Source organism: Odontesthes bonariensis, chromosome 2 (genome assembly GCF_027942865.1).
Source record: "Odontesthes bonariensis isolate fOdoBon6 chromosome 2, fOdoBon6.hap1, whole genome shotgun sequence".
Classification (NCBI taxonomy): domain Eukaryota; kingdom Metazoa; phylum Chordata; class Actinopteri; order Atheriniformes; family Atherinopsidae; genus Odontesthes; species Odontesthes bonariensis.
Window position 1 is genome coordinate 33,573,180 of NC_134507.1, and position 17,223 is coordinate 33,590,402.

The following is a 17,223-nucleotide window of genomic DNA, read 5'->3' on the forward strand; positions in this document are numbered from 1 at the left end:
GAGGGTGTTGAGCTCTATTCCCCGGTCGGACTCTGGGGGTTGGCCTCTGTTGCAAGGTTTTGTTAAACTTTGAGTCTCTAGGGGTTGATTGCAGAACTACATTTAAAAAAGAGACCTCATTTGGTGAATTGGAGGGGAAGACTCTGGGCTCCTCCACAGATGAACTGTCTGAGGTAGTCCCAGCTCTTCCCCTCTTCTCTGAGACTATAGGAGAATCAGAGGACAATTCTGATGCAAGCCTCTTTGTTTGCTGGGCATCGGGGAGGGAGGCATCCTCGCTATCATCCTGTGATTGGACTTCTTCACATTCTGAACTAGCTCCGCCTTCTGCCTGCACCACCTCCTCCTCCTCTCCAGAGCTCTCCATTGGTGGGGGTGTAGCAGGCCCCTCCCCCTCCTCGGCCTCACCTGACTGCTGTCCACCATTCAGGGATTTTGGCGGGAAGTTTGAATTTTCCAGCCCAGCTGTTTCAAGTAGCTCGTTAACTGCCTCGGTCTGCCCTCCATTTCCTTCTCGCGTTTTTTTGGATTTCAGTTTGTTGGCAAAAGATTTTGGGCAATCTCTGAAGAGGTGGTTCGATTCTCCACAGAGATTGCACTTTCTGCCATTCGTACACTCTTCGAAGGTGTGACCGATTCCTCTACATTTGCCACAAAACACCTTCGTGCAGGCCTCCACCAGGTGCCCGTGCTCCCCACACTTGCGGCAGAGTTTGGGCTGTCCCTGGTAGTGGATGTAGCCTCTGTTTTCTCCCAAGACAATCATTGATGGGAGATGTCTCAGGCCCTGGAAGCCCTGGGGGTCTTGCCATTGTTGGATGGGGACCCTCCAGGCGCAGTTCCAGATGCCGTCGACATCCCTCACCTTCATTGCCTGGCCTTTAACAGTGCAGAATCTTCCCAACCATATACAGATATCTTCTGCGTTCACCATTTCATTGAACATTCTGACAATTACTGTCTTCAGAGTATTGTCAGTAAGTTTCTCAACAGTAAACGCAGAAAACTGGGCTTGCACATTTTCAAATCTTGTCCAAAACTCCTGCAGCAAAGCTGCAGTGCGAAAACTGACATCGAAACCTTTGTTAAAAGGCAATGAGAGGATGCAATTTAAATCGTCTGGCTTAAAGTTCAATGTTTTTTGGATTAGCTTCCGAGAGAAGTCCAATCTGGACATCTCTATGGGCTTTCCTTCATTTTCTTTAAACAAAAATCTAGCGCTGTGGTGCCTCCTCATGCCAGCATAGTTTGCCGACATGATGGAGGCACCACAAACAGTTTTTAAATAAAATGCTTAAAAGAACACTAATAAATATCACACTAAAACCAAATAAAAGAATAAAAAGTGGATTAAAAGGTACTAAAAATGGATACTTACCTTCCTCTAAAAAAACCGGAACAAAGCCACTGACCCTGTTTCAGCTGAAACTCTTTCAAAAAGTAAATACCTGGGAAAAAAGGGTAATACAAGAAAATTTAAATACAAAGAACTCCAACTACAATAGACTTGGAATACTTTGATCAAACGCAAAAAAGAACCTCCAAAGCGAGAAAATTTGATGCCAAAAAGGCATAAAATAGTCCACCCAAAGGAGGCGATCGCAGTCTTAGCCAAAAGGCCGAGAAGCGATAACCCTCCACTGGTTCACGTCCGAGCGCCCTTCCTGGCACAATGCGCACTTGTGGCGGTGCTCTTTTTTTGCCTACAAAGCGTCACTTTGCACCTCCGCCCACCCGCTGCAGTGAGCACTCTTCAGCCGTTTCAGATGGTACAACTTTGCACTCCCGCCCGCTCCACTGAGCACCATTCAAACAACAACAATTTAGCGCTCCAGGCTTTGAACACGGGCACGGTCTCAAGAAATAAGGTGACTCTACTCCGAGAAGTCACTTGGCACAGCAAGAAGATTTCCTTTGCACAGACAGATTGGGCTTCACCCGCAAAGGTAAAGCCTTCCAAAAATAGAAACAACTCATTAATGCTGCTCTCCACGGAAGTCTTTAGTAAAAGGCGAAAGACTTGTACGTTATGAAGAGAAACCAGAGAACGAGAATTTGACACTGCGGGAGCAGTGCATCAGGCTAGTTGGCATAGCCACCTTCCCCACGGTGAGCTTTGCTTGGTTGAGACGCTGGCTCCTCGGCCGACCAGGTAGGAACAATCGGGCCCTATTCAATGGCTGCTTTGTCTTTTACTCTGTGCAAAAGACTAGGGGTCTTGAGGCTTTGTTCTGACCGCTCATTGGGTGTAGAGCTTTTTTTCAAGCAATTCTCCCAGTCGGCCCAATCCCAGAGCCATCTCAAAGTGGAGTTCACTTTCACTCTCTTTTCGCAGACTAAAAGCCAGAGTTTTATCTCAGAAGCTAAGCAGAGTCGGGCCTGGTTAGTACTTGGATGGGGAGACCGCCTGGGAATACCAGGTGCTGTAAGCCTTTTGGCTTCTCCAGGCGCATGCAGTTTGACTGCGTCAAATGCAAAGGCAGTCCCTGTTTGACTTTTTGGAACTGCTCCTTTGTCAGGACAAAGTTAAATGTATGAGGATCAAAGGCAACCATGACCTGGGACACCTTAGCAGATCCAGGATCAGCAAGATGGATCACAGGGTGATCAACAGATGTTTCAACAAAAGACATGCAGAGAGAAGAGAAGACAAGAGAGAAAAATGCTTACAGCACCTGGTATTCCCAAGCGGTCTCCCATCCAAGTACTAACCAGGCCCGACCCTGCTTGGCTTCCGAGTTCGGACGAGATCGGGCGTGTTCAGGGCGGTGTGGCCGTAAGCCACAGTCCCCGTGACAAATATGTGTTACATAGGTGCTGGAACCATACGTTGCCCCTATTTTACCAGAGAGTTGGCTTGAGAGGCTGATGTTGAGCCTGCACGTCGACTTCCCTGATGTGATTGTTCTCTGCAGCTGAAAATGGGACTCTCAGATAACTTAGTGTGTGTCTGTCAAGCTCCTCTGTTCTCTGTGTGTAGTTTGGTGTTCATGGTCATACAGAGAAACCAGGGAAGCTCAATCCCACGACGTGCTCATAAACTGCGTCTTTTCTAAAGATTATAGTTCCATTTTAGAAGTCAGAATACAATGGCTCCCTGAAACTACCACCATGTACAGCTGGTTTTGTTATTTCACAAGAGTTGGGAAGAGTGCACCGTTCCCGGCGGCACTGCAGTACCGGGTCGATGCGTGGAGTGAACGGAGCAAGCCCCTTTTTCAACCCCTGTGCCTAAAAATCCATTTAATATGTAGTCCTCATATAGAGGACGTATCAGATATTAAACTGATAAGAACAGATACTACACTTGATCTTAGCCAAAAGGCCGAGAAGCGATAACCCTCCACTGTTTCACGTCCGAGCGCCCTTCCTGGCACAATGCGCACTTGTGGCGGTGCTCTTTTTTTGCCTACAAAGCGTCACTTTGCACCTCCGCCCACCCGCTGCAGTGAGCACTCTTCAGCCGTTTCAGATGGTACAACTTTGCACTCCCGCCCGCTCAGGACAAAGTTAAATGTATGAGGATCAAAACCAACAATGGCCTGGGACATCTCAGCAGGTCCAGGATCAGAAACATGGAGACTGAGGGCCAATAGAAACAGAGGTGTCTGCCAACCAATCAGCAGCAGCCGAAGCTGGTTAACTTCCTCGTGTCTGTGCGTCTGTGTGTGTGTGTGTCACAGGGTGATCGGCAAATTTTTCAACACAAGACATGCAGGACGCAGAAGTAAATATAACTGTATTTTTTTGAAGAATTGGAAAGAATTGTCCTTGTGGATAAAAATCATGTCATTAACATCCATTTCTGTGACGGAAGTTAATAATTATTTGTGTTGACAGCAGAGTGTTATAAATAGTAGCTGAGGGATCACTATTGTCTATACCTGGATGGTAGAACACAAACACTTCTATACATAGATTATATAAACCACCCCAGTCAGAACATCACCTGAGATGTCTACCCTGTGAGGGACATTTGTTTTTTGAGGTGTGGGAGTTAGAGGCAGCTGGAAGCTCTAACAGTCAAACAGCCACAGAGGATGAAGCTCTGATCACTTTTTTCTCATTCTCATAAGAAAATCTCAGCAATCTCATTGCTTTACAACTTCACCGCTTGACTAGGCTCATGGATTATCTATATACAATACATCTTCACTGTAAAGTCCAATAGCTGCCCTGACATACATACATTCTTTAACTTTACTAGGTTAATTACCATATGCACTTATGACTGATTTTTATGAAGTAAAAGTTAGTTGCATGGTGAAAAATGCAAAAAACTTAGTGTTTACAGTGAAGATGACTTTATTTAGAGTGAAGCTCATTCAACAATAAGTAGCAACACAGTCTCACTCCCACTGCGCATTCAAAGAAGAAGAAGTGTGCATGCATGCGACATTCAGTCTCTCCCGCTCAGCAAAGTATATTAGGTCTATGTCAGCAACGCAGCAGTCCAGCACACAGGCCGGGGCACTGAGGGCAGCCTGCTGAGTCCAGTTTTTTTAATTCTTTTGAAGAAGAATAAATAAGGTAAGTTATCAAGCAAGTATGTTTGTTAATATGTTTTAATTACTGCTCTGACAGTTAGCGTTCACTAGCTAACGTTAGCATTAGTTAGCTAGCTAACGAACCAAACAGGCATAACGTTAGCCTGTTCAGGCCATGGTTAAGGCGAGTTTGGGCGGTTTCCCACCATAGTCCTGTGATTATCTTAAAACCTTTGAACAGTTCCAAAGCCTAATTACTTTGAAAGTCTCACATTTGAAATGTTGTAGCATGAGTTTTCCGTTTTCCCCAAATTGACAGCGATGGCATTTTGGCCTGACTTTCAAATTTGCAAGGTGGAAATGACAGTTTTCAGTTAAGGCAGCATGAATGTGTTTGATGCAGAGAGGAGGATAAATGAGGTTCATAATGCACTGGCGCTGTCTTTCCTTGGGGAAATGGTGAAGGCTGGTGTAGTAGCATAGATGCTTTCGCACCCTATGAGTCATGACGGCCCTAATTGCACACGCAATAAGGGTAAATAGCCATTTACTGCAGGTGGGATGGACTATATAGCCCAGTTACCTCCTCATCTCGCTCTTTTTGCGCTCCGTGCCCATATTATTTCCCAGCAGAGTGGCTGAGCTCAGGTGTCTTGCTCCGTGTGCGACACATAACCCAGTTGGTTTGAGGTGGTATTAATATTTTCAAAATAAATTGGCAATTGGCAACAATTTATCAAGAACACATTTTAAATTTGGAACTTCATACCAATATTGTTCCATATGTAGTATCTATGTGGGGGAAAATTATGTTTGCAGATCAATGACCAAGAAAGAAGCATCTGTTTATGAAAGTAGGATAGTTTTGAGGGGATTTTTTCAACATTATAATTACAAAGTAAAAAGAAATTTAGGCCTCCTAATTTAGAGAAAATTAAATTCGGTATGAAGTTCCAAATTGAAGATGTGTTCTTGATAAATTGTTTAAGCCAATTTATCCGTAAGGTCACTGTGAGTGTTCATAATGGCCAAATGTGTTAGTCTCTCCTGCGTCATGGTGCTGCGCAGCCAGGTTTTCAGGCTGAGAAAGAGCGCTCAGATGCTGTGACAGATATGGGCAGGGCCAGGGAAAGCCTAATGATCTTCTCCACCTCTGACAGCACGGAGCGGGGTTGGTGCTGCAAGGTTTGCAGGATGGACCCCTTTGCAGGAAAGCCCTCCTCTTTCCCCCGTCCCTGCATACAACTATAAAGAATGTGAAGGGGACAAAGGGCCTCCTCACACTGGAGGGCAAAGTTGTTCAGGTATGTTGATTTGTCTTCATCAGAAGAACACACTAATACACTCAGATAAATTACCGTGCTTAATTGTAATTCAGAGATACAAACATTTTAGGTAGACAAAGTAATGCAGTAAAAATTTGTGATTTTCTTGTAAACAACAGACTTTCTGCAGCTTTATTGTCTAATGACCAGTATTTGAAATGTTTTATTACAGAAAAGCTGTTGCAATGACATGTTTAGGTCTAATTAGATCACTAAGTGATTGAACTTGTTCTTATTTAGCTCTCAGCTGTGAAAAAGGTCCGCAGTGGGAGAGAGGAGGTCCCGCTGCGTGAGGTGAAGCTGCAGCAGGTAAGACCAGAGAACGGGAGGATTGGAGAGGAGGGACAACCTCTGTAGTTTCTAGATAAGGGAAGATAAAATAAGATAACTTTCATATTCTGTGAGTACCTTAGTAGTCTATGGGAGTGTGCTAACTGTCTCTTTCTGCGGCGCTGGTTGTTTATATGTTTACTGTGGTCACTTGTAGGCTGCACATTACAGAGTAATCTCTGGTGCCTTTATAGTTCTGACATCTCATACTGTGTTCTGTACAGGATAAAGCTTCTGCCTCCCTCACGCTGTGGCGGGAAGCTGCAGTCCAGGAGCTGGACCTCGGCAGCCAGTGCAGGATTACCCACTTAAAGTCCAACATGGATGCAGGAGGGGACTTCCTGCACACAACACCCTACAGCAATGTAGAAGTAAAAAGCATTCTAATTCATCTAATCTAAAAACACATTCTAATCAGGATCAGAATGAGCTTTATTTGCCAAGTCGGTAGGCACATACAAGGAGTTGTTTTCTCTGGTTTAAACATGTAAAAGGCCACATGAAGTTTGGAGGTCTGCAGCAATTGACTCTGCAGAAAGGTCGCCAACCTTCTGCAGAGTCCATTGCTACAGACCTCCAAACCCCGCTCTGTCATTTTACGTGGCCGACCACTTGGTGGCTGAGCTGCTGGCGTTCCCAGTCGCTTCCACTTTGTTCTAACACCACTGACAGCTGACTGTGGGATATTTAGTAGCGAGGAAATGTCTCCACTGGACTTGTTGCACAGGTGGCATCCTATCATGGCACCACGCTGGAATCCACTGAGCTCCTGAGAGCGAGCCATTCTTTCACAGATGCTTGTAGAAGCAGTCTGCATGCCGAGGGGCTTGCATTTCTACACCTGTGGCCATGGAAGTGATGGGAACCCCTGAATTTAATTATTTGGATGAGTGAGTGAATACTTTTGGCAATCTAGTGTATATTATACAGACATAAAATGGCAAATGATCTGACACAATTGAGAAAGAGATTAAAGAATTAAACAAGGAGTAAGAAAGGGGTTTAATATCTAGCTGCAAGGTATTATGGGACATAAGTGCTGTTTGTTTTGGCAGGTGCTGATTGTGACTGATGAGGCAGCTGGAGTGGAGGTGATGGGCGTGATGGAGAGCAGCACAAGGGGGGTGCTGGAGCTCCTCATGTCCAGCACCGAAGTGTTTTATATTTCCCAGGACTTGTGGGAGCCCTGGAAAAGGGTAAAGTCTTTCTAAATATAAAATATATTGGGAAAAAAATCATTAACATTGAGGCAGTGGAAAGACCCTGCCCTCTGGCAGAATAAATTTCATATATATGTATATAGTTTACACATAGTTAATATTGTTTTATGTTCTATTTTTATTAATGAAGTTTCTTTGAAAATCTAATAAAAATGAATTTAAATCCAGCATTTGGCTCAGTTGTATTGCTGTGGTAATATAGTCTGTGAAGATGAAGTGAAGATAAAAACTCTCCCAACCAAGGCTCAGCTCTGAAATACTACTGAGAGGAATTTCAGATGTGAGATGGTGACAGAGGGAGGACACCTGGAAGAAACCCTGGACAGAATCAGACTTCAGATTTATTCATCTATTCAATAAAGATATATTTCAGTACTCTGTTTTAACGTAACATATAACAGTACAGATGCACATGTTCATTTATTTGTCATTTCAGTTCAGTTTTATTAACACAGACACAATTAAAAGAAGTAGCTTAGCTAAGGAATCCTACAAAATGCACCGTAACTTCTGTTCAATCCCGAGCACGCACAGAAGTGTGGGAAGAAAAAACTGAGTTTTAACAGGAAGAAAGCTCCATCAGAACCAGAACCAGGAAGGGCGGCCATCTGCCTGGAGCAGCTGGGGCTGAGAGGACAGAAAAGAGGGGACAACAAGCAGCGGAACACCAGGCCAGGGACACCTGCTGAGAGAGAGGAACAAGTTAATGACAACAATGATGTCACATGTACATGGAGAGGAGAGGTGCATCATGGGAGCTCCCCCAGCAGGCTGGGCCTATAGCAGCAGAACTATGGGATGTTTCAGGCTCAGCTGAGCCATCCCTAACTATAAGCTTCATCAGAAAGGAAAGTTTTAAGCCTGATCTTAAAAGTAGAGAGGGTGTCTGCTTCCTGAAGCCAAACTGGCAGCTGGTTCCACAGAGAGGGGCCTGATAACGGAAGGCTCTGCTCTGCCATTTACACAAAAGGGGGAGATTAACATTATGCAGGACAGGTCCGATCCCTCGGTCAGTACATAGCTCATGCAAATTTGACTGTATCCATTGAACTTATGATAGAATCATGCACCGTATTAGTCATTTTGGGGAACTCTGATTAAAGTTTTAATAATGTCTCTTGCTGAGATTACATTTTATAACATTTAAGTCTAACACACCATGTTACTGTGATAAAATTAAAGGTTACGACTCTTAAATAACAGTACAACAGCTACAAGACGTCCAGGTTACACATATAACAGGGCTAAAACTGACAGGATTTCAGCTGAAAAACACTTTGAAAGATGGAAGTTGTAATAATCCTAAACCTGTCACTTGATTTCATTGTAAGACACAAATTTTTTTTGTACTATTAACAAAATTTCAACAAACTTCTATAACTGCTTAACTTGACGGATAAACATACATTTATATTTATATCTAAATATCTGTTGTTGTAATATAATGTAAATGTAATATAAATATCTCAAGTGTTTCCAGTTAAAGCGAGTCTGCCATGTCAGCAGAAAGTATTACCTTATTGCTGAATATACTGTCCTGTTCCTGTGGGCAGTGTCAGTGATTGACAGATAAAGCAGCCAATCAGCACATGATGTTCACTGCAGGGCAGCTGCTTACTCGTGTGTACAGTATCTGACTAAATACATCCCAAAGAAGGAAAGTGGTCAGTCAGAGTACCTGCAAACTGTCATGGAGAATTCCAACATGGACAGAGTTAATGAGTGTGATGAGATGAGAGCTGTCATGCAGGCTGACTCCAGAAAGAGAGAGATCAGTGCTCAGGAGTGTGTGACTCGTGCATGTGGAATAAAGATGAAGAAGTGCTCACGCAGTGTTGTGTTCATTCCTACTGATGACAGTCCAGTGAAAATGAGTCGCCCCATGTCATTCTTGGAGGACACCCCGTCAGAGTCTCGTAATGTCTGGATGACGAGTTTGAGTGACAAATACAAAGCCAGACCCGAGACCCCAGAGTATGAGGAGATGTGCTCGGCTGATTTTGCTGCTAGCTGCAGGTTTGTCAGTGCAGACCACTCAAAGCGTGATGGTGTTTCACCACTTCTGAATGAGCTGGGATTTGTCCAAAGGCGGAAAAATGATAAGCCCTCTGTCATCAGATATTACCAATGTTCCAAGGAGAAACAGCCCGAGCAGTTTTATGCCAGATTACTGAGACTGTACCTTCCTCACCGATCCGAGTATGAAATACCAAGTGCCCATCTTCCAACCTACGAGTCTTTGTACAACTCTGGCTGGGTGCAGCTCCCAGGCTCAAACCGTCCTGAGAGCGTGAAAAACATTATACAAACACACAGAGACTAATATGAGAAACACACTGAGGAGATTGAGAATGCACTTGTAGAGTTTGAGGAGAGCAGAGAGCATGTGATGGATGAATGGTGGAATCTGGCTCCTGAATCTGAAGTTGTGACGATGAGCTGCAGCAAAGAGAGCCAGACGATGAGCAGGAAAATGTGCCCGACTATTGTCCTCAGTCTGCTGCTGTGACAGAAATGAGAGCCATCAGAGAACCCCCAGCTGTGGATCCAGCTGTGCTGCGGCAGATGTATCAGAACCTGAAGCAGAAGCAGGCCTGTGTGTTCCATGCTATCAGAGACTGCTGCATTAAACTTGTGTGTGGCCTAAATCCAGAGCAGTTTTTCTTTTATGTCAACGGTGATGCAGGAACAGGAAAGTCCCACCTGATGAAATGCATTTACTCAGAGGCATCTAAGATACTGAGCAAACTGCAGCTACATGCAGAGGAGTTTGCCATATCAAAGCCAACTGTTTTACTCTCTTCTTTCACTGGAACTGCAGCTTTCAGCATCTGTGGCACAACACTGCACTCTCTGCTGAAGCTTCCACGCAGTCTGAAAGCACCAATCCAAGGACTCGCTAACCAACTGGATGAACTCACATCTGAACCTTTTAATGCTCAAATCATCATTATCGCTGAGATCTCCATGGTTTCAAAGCCTCTTTTTGCTTATGTGGACGCAGGACTGAAACAGATCAAAGGCAACCAGAGAGCGTTTGGTGGAATGTCAGTTTTAGCTGTTGGAGATTTCTATCAGCTGCCGCCTGTGCGCCAGTCTAAACCTCTGTGTGTACACGACCCAGCAGATACTGACCTGTGGCAGGAACATTTTCAGATGATCACTCTGACTGAGATCATGAGACAGAAGGATGATGTTGCCTTTGCAGACGTGCTGAACAGGATCGGGGTGAAACCAAAGGCAGACGAGCTGTCTCAGGCTGACAGAGATTTGTTGTCACAGGCCATCACTGAACCAGCTCTTTGTCCCACTGAGCTTCTGCACATTTTCCCACCAATAAGTTGGTTGATGAACACAACTCAGCGACACTGGCTTTGTTCCATTCCAACATTATCACGATGGATGCAGATGACTTCCAGAAAGATCCCGAACAGGCAGAATGGCCCGTAAAGACACACCATGTAAGGGAGGCCGAAATGATTTTGCCCACACTCTGAAAGCTGCTGAAGGGGCTCGTGTCATGCTCACCAGAAACTTTGACATTCAGAACGGTCTGGTTAACGGGGCTTCTGCCACACTGATGTGCATAGTGACTTCTGAGGATGATCAACACATCACTAAGCTGGGCCTGAGGATGGATAATCAGACAGGTGTAGCAAGAATCCAGAGTGGAGCTCCAGAATCTGCCAATCTGGTTTACATGGAGAGAGCAGAGGAGAAGCTGAAACAGAACGGAGTGCTACGCAGACAGTTTCCTGTGAGGCTGGCGTTCTCCTGCACTGTCCATAAAACCCAGGGCCTCACAACACATGCAGCCGTGGTGTCCCTGCAGAAAGTCTCTGAAGCAGGTATGGCTTATGTAGCTCTCAGCAGGGGGACGTCTCTCAGTGGGCTGGATTTACTGGATTTGGATGAAAAGAAAATATACGCCAATGCTGAAGTGAGCGCAGCGCTCCAGACCATGAGAAAAGCCGATGTGGATCACATGATGCCTCTTCTTCAGGTGAGAGAAACAGTACACAGGCCCGACACTCTGAGCCTTGTTCAGCACAACACAGAGGGACTGCCATCTCACATCGGTGACATCAGGAGACATCATGAGCTGTGCCTGGCAGATGTCCTGTGTCTGACAGAAACTCACCTGCAGGGCTCCTTTGTTGCAGACAGGCTGCATCTGGACGGCTACAACATGTTCAAGCGCAACAGACACACGTCCTACACTCAGTATCCTCAGATGGCCAGCAGAGCAGGTGGCGGAGTTGCTGTCTATGTGAGAAAGCACATTCAGGTGCGTGAGAGACAGTATCTGCATAATGTGACTGATCTGGAGTTTGTGGCTTTGAAGGTTGAGGCTCCAGTCTGTGCAGTGATTGCAGCTGTGTACAGACCTCCTGACTACAGTCTGAGACCGTTCCTGGAGAACCTGGGAAGCCTTTTGGATGGACTGTCACCCTGTTATTGTGTGTGGAGACTTCAATGAGAATCAGGTACTCAGGTCAACAAAGCCAGTTGTAGATGTGTTTCAGTCTAAGGGATATGTACAGCTGATCACCTCTGCCACCACAGACAGGAACACGCTGCTTGACCTTATTTTCATTTCCCAGCCACAGCGATGTCTCCACTCAGGTGTCATGAGAACGTATTACAGCTATCACAACCCAGTGTTCTGTGTCCTGTCCACCAGGGAACCATGAAGAGGTCGCTGAGTCTTAAAAATCATGACAAATGTAAACAATTACTGCCTGAAGTTCGTAGTTTTGGTGAAGAGATAATAATGTTTTCTTCAGAAAAGTATAAGAAAAGTTTTATCACAAAATCTGAAGAGCTGAAATATGCTATTGATATTTAACTGAATCGGATAATGACTTTTTCCAAATACTTTATTTTTTCTCAATATTGGACGTTTCTCCTCATAAAATATTATTGACAGCTAATATAATACTTATAATATAAGCCTCATACCTGATTTAAAACACAACTTAATTTCAGAAAAGGGACATTTTTGTCCCCTTTTAAAACCACCTAAAAACATCATATATTAATATTTTTTCCACTTTATTTTTCATAAACCTTTTATTCCACTTCAGTTCTAATCATAACTACCAAGTTTTCAATTATTTAAAAAAAAATGAACCCTTTAGGTGCCAATTTGAACTTTTTAGCCCAAATTTTCAGCCTTTAGGTGCCAGTATTTTCAAAATATGGAATGCAAAGTGGAATTATTGAGTAGGGATAATTATGGTCTGGGATATAGCTAAAGCGGAACAAGACAAATATTCTCTCTGCCTTCTGCTTCTGCACAAGAGAAACAACAAAGAAAGCAGAGTGCTGCGGAGATAACAGCAGCTGAGTCCAGAACTCATTAATACAACATGAATAACAGGAAAGTCTCTGAGGACATTAAACAGCTTTGGCTTGTTGTCAGATTCTGATCCATTCATGAAGCTAAACTGGTGGTTTGGTGCAGCAAACTGGTCCCAGCAGCTGGACATCAGTGGTTGGACTGGTGGACTACCTCAGTGAAGAGTAGAGGACATCTGGCTCTGCTGGAGACTCTGAAAACAAACACACACAGTTCCAGCTGCAGGAAACACAACTCCAGGAGAAAGGATTGAAGCTGATTATCTCTGGGACGTTCAGGATCAGAGGCTCCCGCATACCTGCAGCTCCCCCTTTCATCCAGGCAGGAAAAGCCAAAGGACAGAGGCCAAATACATCAGATGTTGCTGCATACTTGAAATGAAAGTGTTTCTGCAGCCAAAGACATTTGTACTATATTTGCACTTTATATAACTGGATGAGAATCGATAAGCGACATCGATAATGGAACCGGAATTGGTCAATTTCTAACATTTCCCATCCCAAGTCCTGGGAACCTGGTGAGTGTGAAAATGATGCACTGATGGTGGATAAAGCAGTGGGACACGTCCAGCAGTGGAGCTGCAGCAGAGCTGGAGTCCGGTTGGGTTATCTGAGCATAGAGGCTGGAAGCAGGGTGAACAGCTGAGCTGCTTCTGTGCAGAGTTGGGAATAAAGAGCAGCTGTACCTCTGGTCCTGTTGGATCTGATGACTGTTTGTCCAGAAGTGAGGTGGTCTGTCCTGACTGCAGAGTAGACTGCAGCTGGATGGCTTTCTGCAACATGAAATACATCCAGATTATATCCCTGCAGGTAAAACTTTAACATCACTGCTGCTGGGGAAAACATTAGATTTTCCTCCTGCAGCAGGATGAAGAAGACGGGACAAACAGCAACACTTTTGCACAGTTTGCTCCTCTTCTTAACACCTCTGCTGAGAGCAGTAAATAACCAAATATAGATGGTGAGAATCAGCCTGAAAGCGGAGAGTGGACGACCACGAAGCTGCAGCTTCTGTTTCTACAAGAGAACAGCTTTGAGCACAGGGTGGAAAACAGATCTGCTGTCACACTATCAGCAACCACAGCAGAGCTCTCTGCAGAGAGAAGTCTCAGCATCAGAGAACAGACGGGCATCTGCAGGAGGAAGCTGCAGCTGTGCTTTCACATGCACACTTTCTAACTCCACAGGACTATTCTGGCAAAGTTCAGAATACAACTTTAGGCAATACAGTAACATTTGCTTATTGTGTGGAAATAAACCGTCTAACATGGTCCCAAACCAGCTCAAACTTCATCTCCAAACTAAACATCCGTCACTTCAGAACAAGAACACCAAGTATTTGGTTTGCCTGCATCAACACACTGAGGAACAGGCAACTTTCATGAGAAAAACCTCTGAGGTTTCTCTGAATGTTTGCTACGTGGAAGCTGAACTCAAAGCAAATAAAAGCAGCCACACAGGAGCAGAGGCGTGAATACTACCTGCCTGCAGAGCCTTTGTAATGAGATGCTCGGGCCTAACGCTGCTTAACAAGCAGCTAAAGTTCCTCCGTCAGAGAACACAGTTTCAGACATATTGATGACGGAGTTTTAGAGCATCTGAATGAACTGAACACTGACATGAAAACCCGCTCACAAGCACGACAATGGATTCTGCCCAAAGATGCACCTCTGGAAACAACACCTGGAACGGGCCAACCTTGACATGTTCCCCCTCTGAAATGACTGAAATGAAGTGTTGCAGCACTTTGGGGGATAATCAGGTCAGGCCTAGAGAAGGAGCTCACCTCCCAGGAAGGTTTACTCCAGGAGCCTCCAGCCCACTGTTGATCCTGCGGTTCAGAGGAACAACGGACCAGATATTCATCAACGCAGTTACTGAAGGGGTCGTGGGAGTTTGAACACACAGTCCACATGTTTTTGTTGACTTAGAGAAGGCGTATAACCACGTCCCCCGAGGGATCCTGTGGGAGGCGCTGAGTGTGACGTCATGAGGGCGAGTAGAAAGCATGATTTACAGACTAAGACGTGCTGTGTGAGTGTGGCTGAATGTGGCAGGTAGTGTTGAAGCTCTGAGTGCTCATTAAGATCAGAAAAGTGCTGTACAGGAACAGTCCATTTCTACTTTCTGATAAGGTTCCGTGTGGGCGTGGCCTAAAGCCCATCTCTATCTGACACCACCGTCTCTTAGAGTTCCTCAAACATTTCCTGCTGTCGACTTTAGCAGAAAACACCTGAGCTGAAACAAGGTGGGGCGAGCAGTGGTAAAGCCCTGCTGCCCCCCCCACAGACCACTCACACCGTTTATTCTTTACACGCTCAGCTGCAGGAGTTTGGGTCAAACTGAGCATTTATTTTGCATTCTTTTCACTTAGTTTCTGTCCGCTCTGAGTTGTGTAAAGTTCCTCCTGAAGCAGCTCATCATCATGTGTTTTCCATCCGACCTCAGCCTGAGCTGTTTTAATGTCCCCTCCACTATCAGAAGTTCTCCACAGAGCAGGAACAGTTAAAGGATTTCAGCTGAAGCAGAAAAACACAGCTTCTCTACTTACAGAGCAGCTGCTGAACACTTGTTTCCAGTGTTGTGTCTCTCACTCATTTGGCCAGTTTGAGCTGGTTGTTGAAGCCCCAAATAAAGCCCGCCCTCTTCCTGAGTGGGTCCCTGTGGTTTCTTCTTCTCTTCATACACCAGGGGGCAAAGTTTTTAAAGATACAAGCCATAAACCATTAATTCCAGAAATATGTCCAAAGTTGAATGAACATGTTGAAAATAATCAGATCAATCATCTACCTTTAACTGATGTATAACTGAGCATCTGGACGCACGGCTTGGGCTGCGAGCCGAAAGACAGCTGTGACTCAGAGCATCTGAGGGAACTGAACCCATGATGAGTCCAACCCCAGGCAGCGTCCCATCATCCTGAGCTGCTCCTTGTGAGCAGTGCTGTTGAACTTTAAAAGTCGTCTGGTCGTAGTTTCCACGTTCTCTGAGGCTCAAAGCTTTCAGCCGACAGCCTGAGCTGTTCAAGGGTTGAATCCTAAAGTTTCTCTTTTCATTTTGGCTTGATAAATCCCAGCCTGCTCTGAGCTGAACAACCTGCCCTTCCTTTCCTAACAGCCATCAGCATCCACAGGAGCTGAAGCCCCTCCCTCTGCTTCCAGAAGCTGCTCTGCATCTGCCTGAACCGCCCAATCACAGCTTCAGCCTCCTTTCTGAGCTGCTTCCATTCTTCTGTTGGGATGCTGAACTAAAGACTTTATTTCTTTAGGAGCTTTCATCCCTCATCCTGACAAACTAAAAGCTGCTCAGTACCAGTTTGAGCCATTAAATCAAAGAATGAAACTTTCCACCTTAAAGCTTTTCACTCTTTGCTTTGGCCTCTAAAACCTGGAGACATTTAAACTCTTTAAGCAGCTCTCACAGGACTTGAACATATGATCTCCGAGTCCCAAAGCAGTTTATTGACCCTCTGAGCGATGCCTCTGCTGCTTTGTGCTGCTTTCTTGGCACTTTTTACCTGAGACTGATGACCACAGACACTATCTTTTAGTCTTCCAACATGTTTCTTGTGAAGCAGCTTTGCTCATCAACTGTCTCTGGTTTGTTCAGCTGCTTGGTGTTCTGTCTCATGCTCTGTATCCCAATAAAGTCTCCGACTTGTTGGTTTCAAACTTTGAAGACTGAAAAAATTGAGTGGAATCTGGAAAAGGCTTGAACTCAGTCCCTATGAAAAGAAAATGAAAATAGAAAGTTTAGGATTCAACCTTTCAGTGTGTGGTTGATCCATGTAGTTGTCTTATCCACCAGTGACCTCACATTTCCCCTGATGATCGAGGTAAGAAATGCTTTAAACTTCCTCCTTCTTTTCCTCCATGTTGTTCCTGCTCTGCATCCTAGACGTCTCCTCTTCAGCTCATCCAGATTTGGGGTATTTTTCCAGCCATTTCTTGGGCTTTTGTGAAGCTCAGGCCGTTTCTCAATATACGTTCTTGTCCGTACTTGTGTTCTTGTGTTCTTGTGAAACGTTATCAGTCGCAACCCAAGTACTGTCCCAATACACAAGTTCGCATTTCGCCGAGAACGGTGAAAGTTCCCAGATGTGTTCTCGACACGCCCATTTTACCGAGGATGCATCGGTAGCTAACTTGTGCTAACTTGTCAGCGCAAATATCCCACAATGCACTGCGCTCCTACCCGAGCCGAAATCAACAGGCTGAAGCTGATTTCATTTTAGTTCTAAACTCTTTAAATATATCACTTTATCCACGTTTAAAACATTTTGAGGCGAGAAAGTAGCCCTTTAGATCCCGATTTTATCGTTAATTTGTCTTAATACCAGCTATTTACAATTTTGTTCGGAAGAATTCTGCACCTCAAACTTGTCAGCGCTTGGATGAAAAAGCTCAGCTGTTTAATCAGAGCTGGCTGCCTCGGGCACGAAGAACGCATCGTCTCAAAACTGAAAACGGAGCATGTGTACTTGTGATCTCCCGAGTTCAT

At 44.9% G+C, this 17,223-nt stretch overlaps 3 non-coding genes across 3 annotated transcripts; all 3 read right to left on the reverse strand.

The window, feature by feature from the left end:
- Positions 1 to 1,936: 1,936 nt before the first annotated feature.
- On the reverse strand, positions 1,937 to 2,049 carry LOC142374203 (U5 spliceosomal RNA). The gene has a single exon (XR_012768662.1). It is a non-coding gene; the product is annotated as a U5 spliceosomal RNA (small nuclear RNA).
- A 614-nt stretch (positions 2,050 to 2,663) lies between these two features.
- Positions 2,664 to 2,782, reverse strand: LOC142370884 (5S ribosomal RNA). The gene has a single exon (XR_012767917.1). It is a non-coding gene; the product is annotated as a 5S ribosomal RNA (ribosomal RNA).
- A 364-nt stretch (positions 2,783 to 3,146) lies between these two features.
- LOC142367661 (U2 spliceosomal RNA) lies at positions 3,147 to 3,337 on the reverse strand. Its single transcript, XR_012767145.1, has one exon. It is a non-coding gene; the product is annotated as a U2 spliceosomal RNA (small nuclear RNA).
- Between the last annotated feature and the right edge of the window lie 13,886 nt (positions 3,338 to 17,223).